The 20,803-nt window shown below is 52.9% G+C and overlaps 1 protein-coding gene across 1 annotated transcript in view; it reads left to right on the top strand.

Moving 5' to 3' along the window:
* The first annotated feature begins 3,630 nt into the window (after positions 1-3,630).
* The window catches only part of Cmklr1 (chemerin chemokine-like receptor 1), a 37,699-nt gene continuing 20,526 nt past the window's right edge, over positions 3,631-20,803 (top strand). The window contains exon 1 of the mRNA XM_055605688.1: positions 3,631-3,825. The gene's annotated coding sequence lies outside the window, so the exon portion shown is untranslated. The remainder of the gene's footprint in view (positions 3,826-20,803) is intronic.

The raw sequence follows: 20,803 nt of genomic DNA, 5'->3' as shown, positions 1-20,803 counted from the left end.
CTCTGTTGACTCAACTAGCAGACACTGAATCAGAGACATCCATTAACTTGAAACTTGATTTTACCATTTCCTCTTGTGTTCTGGCCTCAGTAGTTTTAAAGTAGCTTTTAGGGTCTGGGTCCAGCCTGTGGACTCTGTTCTGGGCTCCTGGGGTCAGGGCTTGGGACAGCCTGGGCATCTGCAGGATTGTTCACATGGGGAAAATAGAGGCAGCTTTGCCACACTGAGGCTGTGCCATCGGGGAACTGACTTCACTGTGCTTTTTCTAATGCAGGGATAGAACTGGTTTCTGTGCCTGTATTAGAGAGAAGAATGGAGGGAGGGGCAAGGAGGGGCGATGAATGGAGTCTGATTCCAAAGGGCAACGCCGGGACCCCAGTCTCAGCTGCTGCAGCTCCTCTCCGCTTCCACCAGCGACAGCTGAGTGGGCCTCCTCTTCCTCAAGGAAGGCCTTGCCCTCCCTGGAACCGTGAGCCCCAAGTGAAATGCTTTCTTTTAGAACAGTTCCTGAGACAGGGGGTGATGGTAGGGAGTGAGGCTGCTGGGCTGGGCCTGACCTTGTGGGATTATGGAGGAATGTGGAAAAACTTGGGACTTTGGACTAAAAGGTGGTTGAAATCTGTTAGCGGAACTTACTGGGCCAGCCTTTTGGGACCGGGGAAGATAATAGTGCAAAGTGGAGGCCCAGTTCAAGATGCTTCAGAGGGGAAGAAATATTAGCAACCAGGTTAGAGGTCATTCTTGTGATAATTTTGGCAAAGAATATGTGGCTGTTTCTTGTTTGTTTGTTGTTTGTTTTTTTGTTTTGTTTTTCTTTCTTTCTCTTATCTTAAGAATCTGCCTGAGGCTAAATTGAAGAGTTTTGAAGTAATTTTATTGGCAGAAATTTCAAGACAGCCTAGTATTGACTGTTTCCTGCGGTTATTACTGATCACTCTATGCAGAGATACAATGAAAAAGAGCAAGCAGGGCAAAAAGAAATACTGCGTGCACAGTTTGATGAGAAGAAGGGCAGACAGCGTAATTTTGGAGCCACGTCCTGTGCACAGGAGTTAAGAAGTTTCAAGATAGGTAGGATGCTAAAGGGAGTGGTGCCCCAGGGCAAGACCCCAGGCAACTAAGCTTCCAACGTGTAAACTGGCAACTCCTGAGGAATCTTAGGCTCCTTAAGGAGGAGGGAATCTTATTCAACAAAGGAAAGCATCAACAAATCAAAGCATACAAAACGTAGTTCAAGGAGGGGCCCAGGCTCCACCTAAACGCGGCAGGGCCTGGCAGCTTTGTGCCTGTGGTTCTGACTTCAGAGTCATGAAGGGACAAGAATAAAGGCGTTGTGTAAAGGCCAGGTGTTGGGGTGTCCTTCACGGAGCCCAGACAGACCATTGCATGAAGGTGAAGGTGAATCCTGGATTATGAACCCCCAAGATGTTGGAGATGCCAGAGCTGTGGGGTACCTGTGTGGAACAGCCCGAGAGGGAGGAGTGCTGCAGTCGGCCAGGCTGGACGAGAGGAGCCATCTGAACTCTCTGACAGTGGAGGGGAATCTACAGGATTTGGAGTTTGGGTTTTGGTTTTGCTTTGGTTTAGTAGTTCCTCACTATGCTCCCTTTCTTTCCTTTTAGAATGGTAATTTTTATTTTGTGTCATTGTATGTGACCTGCGTTTTTGAATTTATAAGGGGCTATAGTTAAGAACCTGCCTTGGAACCTATAAAGGTGTTGAGCCTGGTTGACTACAGACACTTGTGAAGGCATACTGAATGCGTTTTGCATACTGATAGGGATACAAGCCTGTGGGACCAGGGTTGTGGAATGCGGTGTTTGGATGAGAATGGCCAGTCCCTTGCCTTCTCTGGGTGCAGTTGCTATCTGTAAAGGAGAACTCTGAACCAGAGGTCTAGCGGAGGGGAGGAGAGAGAGAAGGTAACCCACAGGAAATGACTTAACCACTCTGGTTCAAGCAGTTACCTGTGAGGTGGAGAGGTTAGAGCAGCCGCCTTCTGTGTGCTGCTGTCACTGGCTTGCCCACTGGGTCAGGCGGTGCTATAGTTTGTCCCCTTTGGGCAGGCACTGTGAGCTTCATCCCAGTGAGGAGGGGTAGGGCCTCTAAGGGATGATTCTGTCTTAAGTGTTCAGTGTTCCTGCAGACTAACGCTATTGCTGCTGAGAGGCTGAGCTCAGCCCCCTCCTCTCTGCTCCTATGTGGCCTCCTGTTTCCCACCATGGACAGCAGGAAGTCCACCAGACACCAGCTTCCGGGCCTCTTCCCACCTCCAGAACCCAGAGCCACATAACCTCCTCTTGCTTACGAACCACCTGGCCCTGGATGTCTAGCTATCGCTGCAAAGACAAAGACAGGCGGTGAGAGATACCGTCCAACTGCTCAAGACATTGAGGCTAGGCTGAGGTGGTACCGCCTCCTGTCTCTGCCTCTGTCCTCACCCCGCTCTCCTCCTCCTCCTGCCTCCGTTCTTCTCTCCTCTTTCCCACATTCCTTCCTCTCCTCTCTCCTCCCCTTCCTCTTTTTTCTCCCTCCATTACCTCACCCCTGTTTCTTTCCCTTCTTTCTCTCCTCATCTGTAAGTGGTTTCAGGCAGCATGACTTCGCAGCCTGACAGACTTCAGCTCCGTCTCAGCTGCCTGCGAACAACTTCCTGTCTATGTCGTCAGCGACCTGGAGCCATTCTTCTAGCCATGCTGCAGCCGTCATGACGATGCATGACGGTTGATGACATTCTCAACGGAAACACTTAAAGTGGGCCGCACACACCACCAAGGACTGCTCTGTCTTTCATCTGGAAGTCAAGCACTGGGATCCAGTGTGGCGGGGCTCTCTCTGCCATCTACTAGCTGGGTGACGTCGGGCAAGAGACGCAACCGTTCTGTGCCCCAATGTCCTTACCAATAAACAAGGGTAATAAAAATACCTGTCCACCATCACCGCTGTGGGGAGGAACAAGCGCCAAGTACCCAGTACCCTGCCTGATTCCTGGCTACTTCAGTAATTCTGTTGCTGTTGGTGATGACGTAGCTGATTGCCTAGGTACTATATTAGGCGCTGGGAACAGACTAGGGAAGAAAGCTGCCCAGGGAGTTTCTAGTCCAAACAAGAGATACCCAGCAGGCAGGCCAGCATGGTACCTGTCAGTCAGTGCCTGCTGTGTCAGAGACCAGAGCAGTCTGTTCCTGACCTGGGAGGCTCCCTTGAGTGAGGAATCAGCCACGAAGAAGGAGCTGGAAACCACCTGGCCACAATAGGGGAGGCACGGGGAGTGGGGGTGGGGGTGGGGATGGGGGGTGGGCTGAGGTTTGCAGCAGTCTGTAGAGGGGGCAGAGATAACCGGCCACGTGCGCAGGTCTTCAGGTTGGTCAGGACTCACTTCTGCAGCAGACAGTCTCAAGGCTCCAGCTGCGGATCCAGCTGCGCTCCCAGCCAAGGGGCGGGTCATCCGTAGTGGGCCGCTACCACCCAGGAGCCAAGCCCGGCTGGCAGGCACAGCCTCCTCTAGCGGCCCCACTCCGCACAGCTGGCGCCCCCGCCCTCCCCAGGCTGCTTCCTGCTCCTCCCTCCTCTCCCCGCTCCAGCTGTTTCTCTGGCTGAGTTCTGTCCCTGTCCCACACAGAACTCTGGACGGAGGGAGGCTCTTAGGAAGCTCTTGCTGGGGGCCGTGCTCCTCGGCGCTCAGCGGAAATCTTACGTGAATGGAAGAAATGCTTCCAAGAAAACAGCCACTATCAGAACAGCTGTGTGACCAGGAGGAAGAGGCCAGGGTTCGGGTCCCCAGACCCTGAAGCAGAGGGAGCCCAAGGGGAGACTGGAGACAAGGTACTGCGCTTGGTTCTGAGACCTGCAGAGGGCGGGAAGGGGCGCGCTGGCAGGGACCGGAGCACCTCTCCGGTGTGTGTCAAAGGAAAAGTTCCTAGCATTCAATCAGACCTGAAGAGCCAATAGACGCTGGTGGCTGTGAAAACCAGCGTGGCCACGGCAGGTCCATCTGTGAGGGCAGATCCTTCCCCGAATCCAGCTTGAAGCCGACTCGTGCCTCCCCACAGACCAGCTCCTTCAGGCTGTCTGTGTTCTCCAGTGGACAGTTCCGTGGCTGCCGGCAAAGGTTGTCTCCGGATGGATGTAACTGCAGCTGGGTCCACTTCTCTTTTTGCTTTTATCATTAGGAACGAGCAGCGCTGCAACGAACACTTTATGGAATAGTTGTGCTTTGTGTATCGGTCCTGTAGACATATTTCCATAGGTGCCTGTGTGTGTCTGTGTGTCTATGTCTGTGTGACGTCCAGATGTGCACGCAGAGGGAGAACGTGGGGTGCCTTCCTCTCTGGTTATCCATAAGCCTCAGGGCAATGTCTCTCATAGACCCAGAAGCTGGCCACCTCGGAGCTCCAGGCATTTGCCTGTCTCTGTCCCCCACCATTCCCAGCTTTTTACACAGGTGATGGGGATTCGAACTCAAGCTTGCACAGTGTTCACTCTTACCCAAGAGCCATCTCCCCACGCCTTTACTATCTACTTAAACAAAAAAAAAAAAAAAAAAAAAAAAAAAAAGAATGATAGGTTTACTCTGGGTGGTGGTGTCACACGCCTTTGCGGGAGGATCCCTGTGAGTTCGAGGCCAGCGTGGTTTACAGAGTGGGTTCCAGGAACAGCCAGGGCTACGCAGAGAAACCCTGTCTTGAAAACATTATTTTATCTTTAATTGCATATACGTGTGTCAGTCTCTATGTGGGTTTGTATGTGTGACTGCAGGTGCCTGAGACAAGGACTGTCTACTTCCCCTGGGGCTGGAATTACAGATGGCTGTGAACCATCGTGTCAATGCCGGTTTCGAACCTGGGTCTTCTGAAAAATCAGCTGATACTCTTAACCACCGGGCCATCCTCCAGCCCCTCACTACCCCTTTTTTTTAAAAAGACATGTGAACTGTCTGGCAGTTTCCGCCTGCTGACACTCCTCATGGCACACTACAGGGGGGCGGTAGATAGCCTCGAAGCTTCCCCCACGCCACAGCTGCCTGCGTCCTACCGGAGAGGCCTCCACTCGAGTCTCTTGGTTTGTTTTTGAGGCAAGTTCTCCCACTGGTCAGCCTAAGCCGTCTGGCCAGGGAACCCCGTAGATCTTCCTGCCTTTACCTCCCCAGGCTATCATGCTGGGATTGCAGTCTGTGCTACTACGCCGGCTTTTTTGTGGCTCCTGGGTATCTGAGCTCAAGTTCTCACACTGGCAGAGCAAGACGCCTCTTACCCACTGAGTCATCTCCCTGGCCCCTTTGTGGCATTATTGATGCTGGTTTTTCATGTGGCTCACTTGCTATCTCTGACTCTTTTGTGTAAATTTGTCCCCCCACCCTTGTTCATGCTTTCTTATTGATATCTAAAAGTTCTTTGTACATGGAAGACAGGAGCTTGTTGGCCGGAGCTCTCTGTTAAAGCATCACGGCCTCTCTGCTTCCACCCTAAGGCATTTAAGACTAGGGAGCCTGGTACAGATAATCCCCCGGGAGCGGCTACTTGAGAGTTTGATGGTCCTGTGTATGTGGTTCAGAGAGGGCAGGTCACAGATCTGAGGTCACACAGTGAGGAAGTGGTGGAGGAGGTCTTGTGTTTGCTCTGCAGCTTAAGAAAGCCTCAATTTCTCTGTCTTTCCCTCCTTCCCCTTTTAAAGCGGATCTGTGGTTTTGCAGCTCGATGCCTGGTTCACAGGCTGCGGTAGAGGCTGGCTCAACATTCTCTTCTGAAAGGCTTTGCTTGAGCCTGTGAGGTGTCGGGCACATGGGAGGTGGGGTGTTATCTCCGAGAGCCAGGGGCGGTGGCTCGGGACTCCCCCAGCTTCTGAGGAGTAGATGAACCCCACACAGGCTCCACCTAGTGGAGAAGTCTCTGCACCCCCACCACAACTGCTCCCCCGCTGTTTTGTAACTGTCAACCATCATATCTGTCTCCTGGTAACCTGGGGCTCTCTGAGGCTACAGCCCATTGTTCTGTCCTGGGTCTCCATCCCCTGCCTAAGAGCTTATGTGCAGGACAGTGTCCATTGGGCCCATGGAGAAGCTGGGCCCCAGTTTTACCATCTGCAGAATGGGCTGGGAGAGTGGAGACTGTAGTCCTGCTTCTTAGATTATGAACAATAGTTTGAGGTGGCTTTTTAAGACTCTTTATCGTACCAACATGATGAGGGTTCTAGAAACGACTCCAGCTTGCAGTTTAGAAATCTGAGGCCTTGGAAGGGTTCCAAGGATAGACCTCCATAGACTCCATAGGGCTCCGAAGCTCCAGAGCTGGGTTTGTGCCTCAGTCTCCACATCTGTAAGGTAGGGCTACCCCGGAGGATTTTCACAAAGGTGAAATGAGATAGAGCCTGGCAATGCTTAGCAGACGGTGATCTGCTAGGCTCTGAATGTTACTTCTTATGTCCATGGCGCTCAGCTCCTGCCTGTGTCCTCCGTCTGAACCACATAGAAGCCAATATGGCATGTGTATGTATGAGTGTGTGAGACGGGGGAGAGGGGTGGCCAGAGTGTGACACCAGCTGTCTTCCTCTGTTGCTGGCCACCTTACTGCTGTGGGGCAGGGTCTCTAGCTGAACTGCCAGCTCACTGTTTCTGCTACAGGTTGGCCACCAGGCTCCCATAATGTATGTGTCTTCACCCCCAAATGCTGGGGTTACAGGCACGCACGCTCATGCCCAGCTTTTAACATAGGAATTTGAACTCAGGTCCTCATGCTTGCCCAGCAAGCTCTCATGCCCAAGCCATGTCCCCAGCCCTCATGGGCGTTTCTTAGAACTTCGGTGCTTGTGAACCAGGCTCTTTGAGGGTGAGCCTAGGGCGTCTATGTGCTAGATGGGCTCTTCAGGGCCTTTCACACTTGAGAAAGGCTGACTGGAACACTCGAGTGTTTTTCTGTTTTGCCCTCTGTCCAGGTTCCAGGCTCTGCTGTGCACTTGAGTTTCTTTTTCCTTCCTAAGCAAATATCCAACCTCTGTGGAGCCGCATATTCTGTGTCAGCAGCTGAGGCTAGGAGCTGCGTGGAGAAGTGAAACTCTGTCTCATGGGACACAGCATGTCCCATCGCACTGGTTACTCCTGGATAGGGGCTTTGCCGTCACTTTAGGCTACGGAGTCCGTTTATCAAAATAAAACAGACAGAAAGATGGGACCTGAAAACCAGTGCAAACACAGCAGTTCCTCCCGGAAACAAGGGCAGCCCACCAGACTCCCTCCGAGAGGCTCTGCAGAGTGGGCTGCCAACTGCGGACCTACTCCAAAGTCTCGAGAGATGAATGTTCTAGATGTTTGCTGGACTTTTGCAATCGCAGGAGAGGCCTTCCTATTCTCCTTCTATCATTGTGTTCCCTCAGTAGGCACGTGCTGCTTGCGTGAGCACACTTACTGTCACAAACATGAAAAAGGCGAACAGTTCTTTTTATCTCTCTCTTCACTTATTTATTTTAATTTTTTTTCCTCACAAGTCTTTTATCATGTCTCTCAGGCTGTCTCTAAATTCCCAGGTTCAAGCAGTCCTCCTGCCTCAGCCCTGGTGATTCAGTGACCCAGCTTGGAGTCCCATTCTCCCTCTGGTGACATCTCTGTGGGCCCAGTGGTAGTTGGGAAAGTGTGAAGGTGAACACTGGGCCTTGGCTGGGAAGCACTGTGCATTTCTTTTGGCATATGAAAGCAAGCCCAGTGTGTTGCAAAGAATGCTGGGATTTGTAGTCTGGTATGTTGCAAAGGTTGCTGGGATTCAGCATTTTGGTGTGGGCAGCTCTTGCCCAGCCATAGCTGTGTCTGGGTCAGAAGATGAGACCTTCACAGACAGCTAACTGTCCTTGCCACAAATGTGGTGGCTCCCTCTGCTCTCTTCCCATCTTTATTTGTTCTCACAGTGATGTCCAACCACAGTGCTCACAGCAACTCCCGGTTCTGGACTTCTAAAAGGCAGATCCTTCCAGAATGTAGGCAATGGCCGTTCTTGTTCCCTTCTAGAAAAAAGAAACAGGGTAATCATGTGACTCTTCACTGTGTTTAAGAGTGGGACATTTTCACATCCACACTCTCGTCACCTCTTCCCATACCCCGTGTCCAAAGGCCCCAGCTTAGGACAACCACTTGCAGGTAAGGAAGAGTTAAGAGAGGGAAAGTGACTCGCTCACACAGCTCCCAAGAACTGCGATCTGAACTCAGGAAGCCTCACTGTATCCAATGGTCCCACTGCACATCGGGTCACTCAAGAATGTGTGTGCATATGTGCCTGTGTGTGCCTGTGTGTGTGCGAGTGTGGCTAGGGTGGGAATGTCTTTGGCTGAACTTCCTCAGGGCTCAGCTCAGGACCGTTGTCTGACTGCCCAGTACGACTGTCCCAGACACTGGTCACGCAGAGATGGGACAGTGCAGGGAGGCGTCGTGGCTGGGCTGGGCTCATGGTGGTGCTGGGGGTGAAGTGAGGAAGCCCTGGAAGGCTGAGAAGCCAGAGTGAGTCAGGCCCAGTTCCTGTCCTTCAGCCCCTCCGGGATGGGGAACAGACTTTTGTTCATTCACTCAACAAGCTTTTATCAGTACGCACTCTGTGACAGATGGAGCAAAGCAAGATTCTCCCCCCTAGGAGCCTCCAGGAGGCAGTTACACCATGCCCAGTGAGGTTCTCAGGGCTGAGTGACATTCCAGGGACTCTTGATGGGGTGTTTCCCACAGGCTGGATCTTTCTGTGCTATCTCTAAGGGGGAGCCCTAAGCCAGCCCAGGGATGCAGAGAAAGGGCTTTGTGCTGCTTCTGGACTCGGGGACCTTGTGCTGTTTCTGGTTTTAGGCAACAGTGGGAAACCAGACAATTTATTTCTCATGGAATTCCGGCATTTTTGCAGCAAGAGTCGCAGGTGAGATTTGAAGAGTGGAAATTTGGGTGCTGTTGAAAGGAGCCCAGAGGTGGTGGGTAAAGAAAGAAATGCTCCGGACGGAAGTCAGCAGTCGGCAGCGGCCATAGGCCCCAGAGCCAGCCATCCCAGGAGTCAGCTCCCAAGCCTTGCCCCGTGGCCTCCTCATCCCGGCGGCCTCCTAATCTGTACAGAGGGCAGAGCACAGCCATGTGCCTCTATGAGGAAGCATGGGCTTTGAAATGTGCTTGGGCAGAGCTGAGCAGCCTTGGGCTCCAGGCTTCGTCCTGCGCCTGGGCTCTGGTGGGGTGCCTGGGCGTCCTCCGTACATGTGCTGTGCAAATGCTGGAAGTACCCGTAGCTGAGTCAGCAGGGCTAAGAACCACTTCTGCTTTTGGGGGGGTTACAGGTCCTGAGATCTCAGCCCAGGCTGGTGATGAGGTGATTCTTGTGCAAGAAGGTGGGTAATCAGGGGGACTGATTCAGAGAACTGCAGGCACACTCAGTGTTTCCCCTGGAAATCAAGGGTGACAGGGCAGCGAGCATGCGGGGGTGGGGGAGCTGCTGAGCAATGGTGGGAGTGGACCCTGCAGCTTTGGGCCTGTGTTCGGGCTTGGCTTCCTGGCCTCTGTTTCTTCCTTTCTCAGAGTTGCGTAGGTGGCTGTGCTCTTTGGCCTTTGGCCCGTAGTCCGTGCTCAGTGAGTGCCAGGGTTGTGGTTAAGGACAGATGTTCAAAGCTCGTCCCTGTTTGAATGGTCTAGAGTCTCCGAGTCTCTTAGCCTGAGAGGGATGAGTTCAGGTGCTTTGCTAGTATTATTGCTGTTTCTGTGACAGACAACCCGACCACAAGCTATCGAGCAGAGAACAGGGTTTATTTCGCTCACGGTTTCAGTCACGGCCCACCACTGAGGGGAAGTCAAGGCAGAAATTTAAGCAGCCTGCCAAAGAGAGTAAAGTTGTCTTCTTGCTGCATATGGGTTCCCACAGGGGGCTGGGTCTTCCTGCATCGATTAGCAATCAGGACAATGGCCTGCAGACAGGCTCACAGGCCAGCCTGGTCAAGACGATCCCTCATGAAGATTTTCTTCTTGGGGCTACAGAGATGGCTCAGCACTTAAGAGTGCATCCCGCTGTCTGGCAGAGGACCTCAGTGTGATTCCCAGCACTCACACTGGCTCAGAGCCACTGATAACTGCAGCTCCTGGGCATCCAACACGCCTGTCCCCAGGAGGCACTGTACTCACGAGTGCGCGCACACACGCTACACATAATTAAAACAAATGAAAGCCCAAATCTATCTTTCTTCCCAGGAGCTTCTGGGTTAGCAGTTAACTAGTAACTGTAGTTGACTGCTTCTCTAGCCAGCTGGTAGCAAGCAGATCAGCTCCCCTGCCCCACCCCACCCATGCCCACAATTCCTGAGCTTTTCCAATTAATCACAAATGTCGAGTGACTCTTTGCTGTCCACGGACAGCTGTGTCAATTCTGGGGCCCAGGATTCGGGTATCTTTGAGTGACCATCTATCTTTGCTGGCCACAGTGAGGGCAAAGGCAAGGTTTTTTTTGGGAGGGGGGGGTCTGGGCCATTTCTCTGCCTCGTGATTGGCTCTGAGGAGCCCAGCATGAACCAATGAGCACGGATGCGGGTTTGGCCCACCAGCGGGGCTGTGCCAGGCATAAGGAAAAGGCAGCAGGTCTGGTGTTGGCCCTGGACATTGGCACCGCAGAGGCGGGCTCAGGTCCCTGCCTTAGCATGTAGGAACTACTGACAGGAAGTGACCATCCCCGTGGAAGGGGATGGCTGTTGTGAGGACCCCAGGAGGTAGCCTGTGTGTAATGGGGCCTGGGCCCCTGAAGAGGCTCAGCACGATCACACGAGGTCCCAGAGAGCCTCATTCTCTGGATCTCTTTGTGCCAGGCACAGTTAATTTTCACGCATGAGACGCCCCTGTTTCAGCTCCATGCCGGCAGCCAGATTTGCTGTTACGTTTGTCAATGAGGTCACATGTGCCAACTGGGACAGGAACCAATTGACTTGTTCTCAGCCAGTATGGCCGTCTCCTGGTTCCTGCTGCCCCACTTAGGAATGAACACCAGTGGACCTTGCGTGTGAGGCAGTCACTCTAACTCTGAGCCACACCTCAGCCTCAGCCCTTGTCTTTCTTTTTCCTTTCCTTCTATTTCAGGGAGGGGGGGCGGTTGGTCTATTAAATTGCACAGGCTGAACCTTGAACTCACTCTCTAGTCCAGGCAGGCCTTCAACTTGAGACCCCCTGGCTTAGCCTCTGGAGCAACAGGAATTATAGGCCACCAATGCCACAAGGCCCAGTCTGCTGGGACTCTTGACACTAGCATCGTATATACCCTGCTATACTCTGATGGCTAATGCCGGCGTCAAGCCAGCCGGAATTCAGAAGGAGGGGAAATAGGGTTGGCCTCTTGATGAGAGGGATGGCTTGTGCATGCTGTCAGGGGCTATTAGAGTGACTTTGAGACATTTAGCCAACAGACTTAGTCTTAAACCCATGGCGATGATGCCACCTGCGATGACGGCTCTATCACCTGAGTGCGCCCACATTCCCATTCCTCAGATGGGAGGCTGTGGGTGAGCTGAGAGACAGCCTCCATTCTTGGGCATCTATTGAGCACCTGCATTGCTATAGGCTCATGGCAGGGGATTCTGGAAGAGCCAGCCCTGTCTGAAGAGGACTTCGTTGGCAGGAAGACATCTGAGGAGGCAGATGTGGCGGCAGAGAGGGTCTCGAGTGGGCAGAAGGCAGGCTTTCCCCCTGGGAAGCTTGGCATACACCCCTCCTGGGCGTGGAAGCACCAACCACCCATTTGGCAAGGCAAGTGTGTGCTTCTTTGACCAAGAACAAACTGTTATCTGCATTCACATTGATGTCTGCCAGGGGCACTTGGTAGCCAAGGGCTGTAGGGGCGAAGAGGAGATGGCTTTCATGGGAATGACGGGAAATAAGTCCTCAGACTGGCGACTTGCCTTTGAGCTGGGTTCAAAGCATGAGCTGGCCTTGTGCTGCCCAAAGGAAAGTTGGCAGGGAGAGGGGACTTGAAGGCGAGAGGGGAGCACGGATGAGGAGTTGGAGGCAGATGACTCTGGGGTGTGTGATAGGGTGGGCCGGGAGAGTCTGCAGGCCTCTTCCAGGCCTTGAAGGTCCCACCCAGTTTCCTGGGTGGCCTGACTTTCTCCATTTTACCAACATGAACCGCCCTCTTCAAACTCAGCTAGCGCTGAAACTTGAAGTTGCGAAAATGGAAGATTCCAGACAACCACAACTAACTACATTTGAAGTCTGGAGTTTTGTGTCCTGGGTTGTTTGGCTATAAGCCCCGGTTGCCGGAAGGTGCTGGAAGTGCCTTATGGGCACTTAGAGAGGGGCTTCAGGATCTGAGCCCTGATCTGCTTCTCATGTTTGGTGATTCTGTCCTGGCAGAGGCAGGCTCTGCCACACATGCTGTGGCCACACAGGCCCGGCTGCCATCACAGAGTCCTCTCAAAGGGAAGAAGAGCAAACCACAAGAAAAGCTGCTCCTGAGGGAATGCGGGCACTTTCAGTCTCTCTCACGACAGGCCTGGACTCCCGGGATCTGGGTCATGGAGAAAAAGGAGTCTTTCCAGTATTGTCTGAAGTGACAGCTGCTGGATCCTGCCCAATCCACTTCCTTCCCCCAAGGAAGGACTGGCCACCTCAGACTTTTCTGACAGTCTTAACAACACACGAGTGGGAAGCATGGGAGGGAAACAGGGGCCCATATAGGGTGTGTGCTTTTTCCTCCCTCCGTCCTGTATCTCACGACATCTGATTAGCCAAGCTGCAAAGGGCATGCTTGTGTCTGCACGGGCAGCCATGGCTGGCCTCTCAGACAGAGCCTTTAGCAGTGTCCTGCCTTCCTCAGCAGGCATGACAGTGGGCGTAGGTGTCCCTGGGCTGGCATGGGAAGAAGTGAGCGTCACACCATCCTGAAGTCACACAAGATGGATGAGAGGGTTAGCATTCATTGGGGGAGTCTAGTGGGGTAACCTCCTAGTGAGACAGCCTCACTTTCCCCATCTGAGAAATGAGTGGCAACAATGATTTGGGAGGATTTTGAGGGGAGGTGGAAATTAGGGGTGCGGGCTGCTGCTCCTGAGTGCATAGTTTTGGCTGCTTTGTTGGTAGCCTACTTCAGAAATGGTTAGTCTCAGTGTTGGCTTAGCTTTGCTGTTTGTATCTTTGTTACGGGCTGTTCCTTAGCCACAGGCATGGGTTTGGTTAGACAGGAAGTGGTCAGAAAACTGAACTACCTTTCAAAGGAGACAGTTTCAGAGGCCGGGGCAGTGGCTCTGTGCTCTTAGATGATCGGAAGGGGCTGATAAGGCAGAAGTCCTCTAGATGCTCTGGAGCCGCCAGTATGGCCATCTGACCCACCCTGGGTAGCAGGCTGTTTTTCTCCCTGGGATGCTGTGTGAAAACACTGGACCCCTGAGGATCTTGGGCTCTTAGGGCTAGGGTTCTGGGTTGCTTCCCCAGAGAAGGGCACAGAAGTATAGAATGCTTGCATCCGCCTTGGTGAACCCCCTTCCCCATGACCACCTATCCTCTCTGGCTCTTGCTCGGCCTCCTTTCCTGCCCTTTCTCCTCCTTTCCTTCACGAGCTGGACAACTCAGGCACATGTCTGTTCTCAGAGGAAGGGGTTTGGGTAGTTCTTCCCCTCTGGAGATGGCTGTGGTGAGACCCTGCTACCAGGTTGTGCGAGGGGAGTGTCTCTGCTGCCTAGCGACAAGCCCAGCAGCCCCACCTTGCACCCACCACATCCTGGTGCTCAGCAGACACTGAGGGGCTCCCCAAGCAAGGGAGCAAGCTTAATCCTGGGGGACACTCAGAGAACAGGCTCTGGGGAGTCACTGAAGCCCCCCTCCCTCCCTCAGGGAAGAACAAACCTTAACCATAATTATTGTGAGGGCACATGGTGTTTGATTTTGAGGGCATATGTGCAGGCACTCATTGAAGGGCTTGAGAATTCTGCATTCTTCATCACGAGTCCGAGTGCTTTAAACATAAATGTGGCTCTTCAGTTGGGCATGGTGGTACACTCATGTCATCCCAGCACTCAGGACGCTGAGGCAGGAGGATGGGGAGTTAGTGCATTTGAGGTCACCTAAGCTTCATGGTGAGACTCTACCTCCAAAAACCAACAAAAAAGAATGGAAAATAACCAGAGGCTTCTATAAGCCTCTAGGATAGCTAGCTCTAGGGCAAGGTGAAGGTCGCCGGTGATCTCCTGTCATGTGGCTGATGAGAAACTCGAAGGAGAGTTGCCCTGTGGTCTGAGGGAGTCCCCAGCAGGTGACAGGTCTTCCTCTTGCCATTTCTTTCCCTGAGGAATTAGGGGCAGAGGGGTTAAGTGACTTGCCCAAAACACACAGTGATTGGCCCGAGTCAGAATTTGAAGCCACTCTGCAGCCTTAACCACAAAGGTGTCACTTTGGCATGTTCCATTTCATCTGTCACCTTACATATGTGACAGGGCAGCTGAGATCAGTTTCTCAGACAGTGACAAATCCTTCCTTTCGGAGCCCAGGGAACTCGGTAGGGGACAGAAATCTGTAGAAGAATATTCTTAGAAGTTCTACAGAGGACTGTGGCTTGGATACCTCAGAGGTAAAGACTGGGTTGGGGGCTCGGGTGGTCATGATGGACTGATGCGTCTCAGTCAGGGTCCTGGTCAGGATGCACTCATTTTTATTTAATAGTGGATACTTTTTCCATTGTGAATTTTTTTCTTTAACATTTAAAGCTGTCTGGGAAATCATTGTTTGGTTAGAGAGTTTTGGGGTCCCTTTCTCCCCTAAACTTGTATTCCAGGCCAGCATCTCACTCTCCAAGTTCTGTATGTGAGGGAGGAGAGTGTCTAGGGTATTTTCTGTTGCTGGTAATTCCATGCTGAGGTCTGGTGAATGACAGGAGAGGAGGCTTCTGGGACTCCCTGTCAGCCCAGGCATAGGACAGTGCGATTAATAACCCTGATCAACCATAAGGAAGATGGGCCTGGAAGATGGTTCAGTGGGTACAGATGCTTCCTCTGCAAACACGAGGATCTGAGTTCAAGTACCCAACACCCACGTAGGAAGCTGGCCATGGCTGCATGTGCCTGTAACTCCAGCACTGGGGACGAGGGATAGGTGGGTCCTGAGAGTGCACTGGCTGGGCAGCCTGCCCACACCAGAGCCTCTATTGAGTGTGGGAACCTGAAAGTGAAAGGTGGTAGAAGGAGGAACTTGGTGTCCTGCTCTGGCCTGCTCATGTCATGCTCACAGGCAGGTGCGCATACCACAGAGTGCAGCGGGATTTGTCTTCCTCCACTCACATCCTGATGCACACCCTGTGAAGTTTGTGCTGACTGTCGCTACTTCACTTGGGGACACTGGCACAGATTCCAAGCATCACGTTCTCCTGGGGCTATGAGGTAGAACGGGGCCTTTAGCCTGGAGGCCGGCTCTGTGACCATCTGTGACCTCCACGCTGTGAACTCTGCTTTGGGGCTCTACTCCTGGCTTCTCCATCTCCTCTCTGCGTGTGGTTGGACCCTCCTGAGCTTCAGTTTTTCTCTCCTGAGGGGACCATCAGGGCTGTTGGGAAGCTGAGGACAGGTGAGATGTGGAGAGGAGCCTGAGGAAAAGTAAGGGGTGGGGAAGAGCCTCTGGATCAGGTAGTGAGGGTCCAGGGTTTCAAGGGTTTTCATTCCTGGCTGTAGGACCAAGAGGCCTTGGAAACCTGAACCAGAAGAGAAGTCACAGCCAGGACTCTTGGCAGGAGGGCAAGGAAGCAGAGAGAGAGGGGGACAAAGGTTCCTCTGTCCACTCCAGGCCTGAAGGGAGGCCGTGATGGAGAACCATGAGTGTTCCAAAGAACAGGCCTCCTGCCCAGGGGCATGCTGGCTCTGTGCCCTGCCAGGGACTGCCTGGGCCAGGCTGGAAGATTCCTCTGGACTCTTCTTGGAGGGCTTGGGAGGTGGCTTCTTCCTTCCCCAACCCCACACCCAGGGTATCACTATTTTATTTTGGAGCCAAATAAAAATGGAATGCAACTTCAAGTTGGCGGCTGCCAAGAGCCCTCAGTACACCGGGTCAGCTCCTGATCACATTCTTTCTTGTGCACTCAGGCTCAGGGTTGACACTGGTGGCACAGCTCTTTGCAGAAGCTGCCTCTCTATGCCCCGGGCTACTCTCTGAATCCCCACAGTCCAGCTATACCCAAAAGGTTCCCTCGAGCCCTGGGATCCATCCGACCAGGGCACTGCAGCCCTCCTGTTTCCTGCTCCTGCCTGAGATGCAGGCTGAGGGCTAGAAGTGAGACTAGCTCTCACAACCAGAGGGAGAGCGGGTATTTCTGCGGCTGGTCCTGCAGGTATGGCCAGGCTGTGTGAGGACCACTTGGCCCTGGAGGATGCTCTTCACGGGTTAAAGCAGCATGGCTCTGTGAAAAAGGGCAGAGCGTGCTTCCTCATTACAGAAGCTCTTCACCGGCAGAGCATTTACGTAGCAGGCACGTAGCCCTGAGTTCCATCTCGGTCACCACATTCCAACGGAACAAATAGACCTGAACAAAGGATAACACAAAGGGACGCTTGAAAGAGCAGACAAACTCTGGTAAGATGGAGTGGAAGTCTAAGGATTCGATTGTAACTAGAGTGACACGTACGACAAGATTGTTTACAGCACTGGAACACTAAGAGACCAAGTACCCACCTCTGAGTAACTCCCAACAGTAAGGAACTGGAAGGAAGCCAGGAGCACATCTCCAGGGGACTGGCTATTGAAAAGCTGGTGAGCCCAACAGTGAAATACTATGCAGCCATCTGGAAGGATCAGCTACGTTTTACCAATCTACTATTGGGGAAGGAAGGTGCAGGTATGTTCTCTTTTCTACAAAGTGGAAAAGAAAGTAGGAAAATCCTTTGTAATTACTTAGAGGCTTCAGAAAGACAGCTAGTAGCCTGGTACAAGGATCTGGGTGCACCGGGAACAGGTGGACGGTAGTGAGGAAGGGTTAGGGCTTTTTGTTCCAACTCTTCACAGTTCTACATAGTTTAAACATTGCTAATTAGATAGAGTTGTGTTGCCTAATTGGCAATTTAATAGTTAAAAAGGATCAGACTTGGGTTGTGAATGGAGAGCAGCTCAGGAAACATCAATAACAAATGTTCCGAGTGTGTGGAGTAAACTCCTGGGCGTGGGGTCTCCATCATCTTCTTGGACAAGATGGGATGTTGAATCTTCTCTCCTTGGTTCTAGCTCTTTGTGGTGTCATAGGGGAAGGGTCCTTGTGGGGCTCATGAAGGAATCACTCCTCTGTCTAGTTCCCCAGCCTCCTGGCAGCGGGGATGGGCAGCTGGTGGCCTTCTGTGGGCCAAGCTGACATTTTAGCACAGACATGCTGTCTGCCTCCCACAGCAATCCAGAGCCCCAGAGCCCCCATGAAGTGCCTTCAGGAGAACTGTCTGTCCTCCTGGCTCTCCTCAGTACTCATTTCCAACAGTGGTGAAGGCTTCTAGAGAAGTCAGTGACCTCCGAGCTCAGTCCAGAAAGGGGCCTGATATGTCTTAATCCTTCTGGCTTCTGCCAGGACTTTCCCCAGCACCGTCCCCCACCCTGTCACCAAACAGCTTGCATTGAGTAACATCTCTGCTGAACAAGGCTGCAGGTCAGGGCAGAGCTCTGGCCTGGTGTGCAAGAGGCCCTGGGGTCCATCCCCAGAATTGTGTAAGTTAGTGAATCAAAACCAAAACAAAACAAAATACAAACCTCAGCTTTGCTGGGAGATCACCCAAAGTCCTAGATGAGCTCCTGTGCGCTTCTCCTCTGCTCAGATATGGCTGCCCAGTTGCTGGTGGCTTGAACCTCCTAGACCAAAGCCCAGGCTGCTCCTGCCTGGACTCCGATCTTAGCAGTCTTCTCTATTCTTGCAGCCTACCCCCTAGTCCCTCTTCTCTGCCTTTGTCTTTCTTGTCTTCTTCCCCCTGATGTTTTCCCCCATTACTTCCTCTCTTCCATCTTTCTGTCCCTACCACAGTGTCAGCAGTCCACCCCTTTGCCCCACGCCTCTCTTTGCTCCCTGATGCCTCCTCCTGGCAATGGTCTCAAGTCCCATCAGGCTTTTTCCTTGCAGGAGTCTGAAACATGAAGGACTAGTCCTTATTTCCTGGAGCCAAGGGCAGGCCTGCCTCGAGGACAGTGGCCAGTACAGACACCAGGCCCAGATAGGGGTACACTTGAGGTTCTGCCAGAGTGTGTCCTGAGTACCATGACACTTTAGGGAGGATCGGCCTGCAATTTCATGCTGCAATGGGCTTGTCCATGACTCAGCTGGCCGTGTGGAGGTTGTGACCTTCCTAGAGGAAGCTGACCTCGAGACAGGTGAGGGGCCAGATGTAACTGCCTCTTGCTCACCTAATGGCAAGAGGCTAACTGGACTCCTTTCCAGTGCACGAATGAAATAAGCTTAGGTTCAGGGAGGCCAGGGCACTTGCCCAAGGGCCCATAGTTTGTGGGCCAGGTGGGATAAAGCTGTTTCTGCTGCTTTCCCTGGAGCCACGGCCTGGTCATTATGGCTGGGATAGAGAGGCAAGCAGGAGCTCTGTGTGTGCAGTGTCATTGGCCACGAGGGTGCCTCAGGTGTCTCCTGACCAGGTGGCCAGCATGTGGGTGCCTTGGTGAGTAGCCTTAGTTTCCTTCCCTCTCAGGTATGGATCATAGCGATGCTTGCTTCCTGCGTTATTACTAGAACATAATGACCAGGACCAGAGCTTGGCTGGAAAGTGAGGCTAGAGAGACAAAGCCTGGGCACTGTGGGAGGGAAGGAGGATCACAGTGTGGATGCAGAGATAATTTGGAGCCATCTGCGGTAAGCAGAAGCCTTGTTAAGTTTGTATGGTAAACCATGTTAAGAAACCAGGAGTATAGGGACCACAGCATTGTCCCAGGCCTGTTCTCTACCAGTACAGGGAGTTAAAAGTGTCTCTTGGGAATAGTCTAGAAATTTCTTTCAGTTTTAAGCCAGCTACATACATCCCTGCCGGACTGAACACTTACTCTTTCCTGGCACACCCAGGGGAAATGGGTTGAACTGGTGTTTTGAGCCTTGTCACCAACTCCATATGGCCAGTCTCCTCTGAGATACTCTGGGCTGGTGTGATTCTGTCCCTAGGAGCCTGCCCCATAGCCTGGGCAAGAGTCCTGTGGTCTTAATGACAGGAATTCACTTCTCTGTGGTGTGGAGCATTCAGAGCCAGGACCAAGTGACCTAAAAGTTGGCATCTCTTCCCAGCCAGGACCTGGGAGCAGTTCCGGCATTACCGTCTGGTCTGCTTCCTTCTCAGTCCAGGCTCATAGTCTGTTCCACCAGGTCCCTTCTCCTTTCACTCTTCCTTTTAATTTATGTTCCTTGTACACAAACTTCTCCTTTGAGCCCCCACCCTCCTCTGGACCAAGGCAGTACCCGAGCAAACAGACAAGTAGATAAGCCTGTCATGCCAGCCGTGCCCTGCATCTCGGCCTCAGCCTCACCTCACCTCAGGGTGGGCCAGCTGGCCGGGGATAAGGATGCTGAGGAAGTGCTAGCTAAGGTCAAAGGGAGGAAGTGGTTGCTGCCAGGATGGGGAGGTGTCGGCTGCATTCTGGGCGGTTCCTGTGGCTCCTGAACGAGGCCATCCAAGATCAGTTCGTAAACAGGGAAGAGCTCTCCATGACTCGGGAGTCTTGCTAGAAGTTCTGGTGGCTGTAGACTCAAACTGTCCACTGAGCCCTGAAGCACCTCTGTGAACTGGCCAAAGCGTGTGTGTGTGTGTCCCCAACTGACCTGTTACAAAGCTGGGGTGACCTTCGGGGACATTCCTCGTTTGAGCACTGAATCCGGTGTCCTAAGATGCCCTTCAGTCCTTACAAGGGGCAGATGATGTAATGCTCTCTGTGAGACTCACGGGGCCTAAGCAGATACGGGCCTGGGGTTCTATGGCACAGAATCTCAGCACCTGAAGGCCAGGCTACAGCTAGATACGTTTGTTTTTGCTTTTGGCTTGTGTGTTTGCTTGCTTTGTTTTTATTCCTCTTTTTTGAGACAGGGTTCCCAGAAGGCAGGGATTTCAGGCTTGGACAACCATGTATGGTTTATGAGGTGCTAGGGATAGGATCTGGGGATTTGTGCATGGTTGGCAAGCCCTCTGCTGGCTGAACTCAACCCCCAGCCCTGGTCAGCCCTGGGTCAGATCTGCTGCCATCAATAAGTCTCGTGACCCCCTTCTACTCCAACATGAAGTGGTAGAACTTTCACCCCAAGGCTCTTTGTCAATGACTCTTAGGAGTCTTGAATTTCCTTTGGTCCCCAGCCAGTGTCCCCTGATGGTGTCAGGGCAGGGTGAGGGGGCCATTTCCCCGGCCAGACCCCTCCCAGGTCAAAGTGTGGGCTTTGCCTTGGAAGAGGTGACAGAGTGATGGGGTGGGTAGGGCTGTGTGTGAAAACTGCCCCTGGCCCTCCTCCCTGGAGCCTGGGAACAGGGTGGGACCTCACACTCTACCATCCTGGCAGCAGTGACGGCACATTTGTCACCGCCTGGGCCACGGCCAGGGAATTCTCATGTGCTGGACTGTGTTTGGGTGCCTGGGGCAGGTCAGGGCCCTGGGTCGTCTCCTGTTCCCCTGGGCTGTATAGGTTCCTGCAGCCCCCTACTTGCCTTGGAGCTGGTTTGGAGACAGGCCTGTGAAGAGCTGGGTAGGCTGGGATGTTGGAGGCATGCTGCAATGGCAGATAGGCCGAGGCCAGCCTGGGAACAGCGCAGCAGCCAACAGACGAGCAACAGGACATGGCTAGAGGATGAGGGGTCCCTGCAGGGGTCACACAGGGAGGGGAACCTGTGAAGAGATAAGGAT

The sequence above is a fragment of the Psammomys obesus genome, unplaced genomic scaffold (assembly GCF_907164565.1).
Source record: "Psammomys obesus unplaced genomic scaffold, mPsaObe1.curated_primary_1811, whole genome shotgun sequence".
Taxonomy (NCBI): domain Eukaryota; kingdom Metazoa; phylum Chordata; class Mammalia; order Rodentia; family Muridae; genus Psammomys; species Psammomys obesus.
Note: the sequence above shows the minus strand (reverse complement) of the source record. Positions and strands in the feature narration are given on the sequence as shown.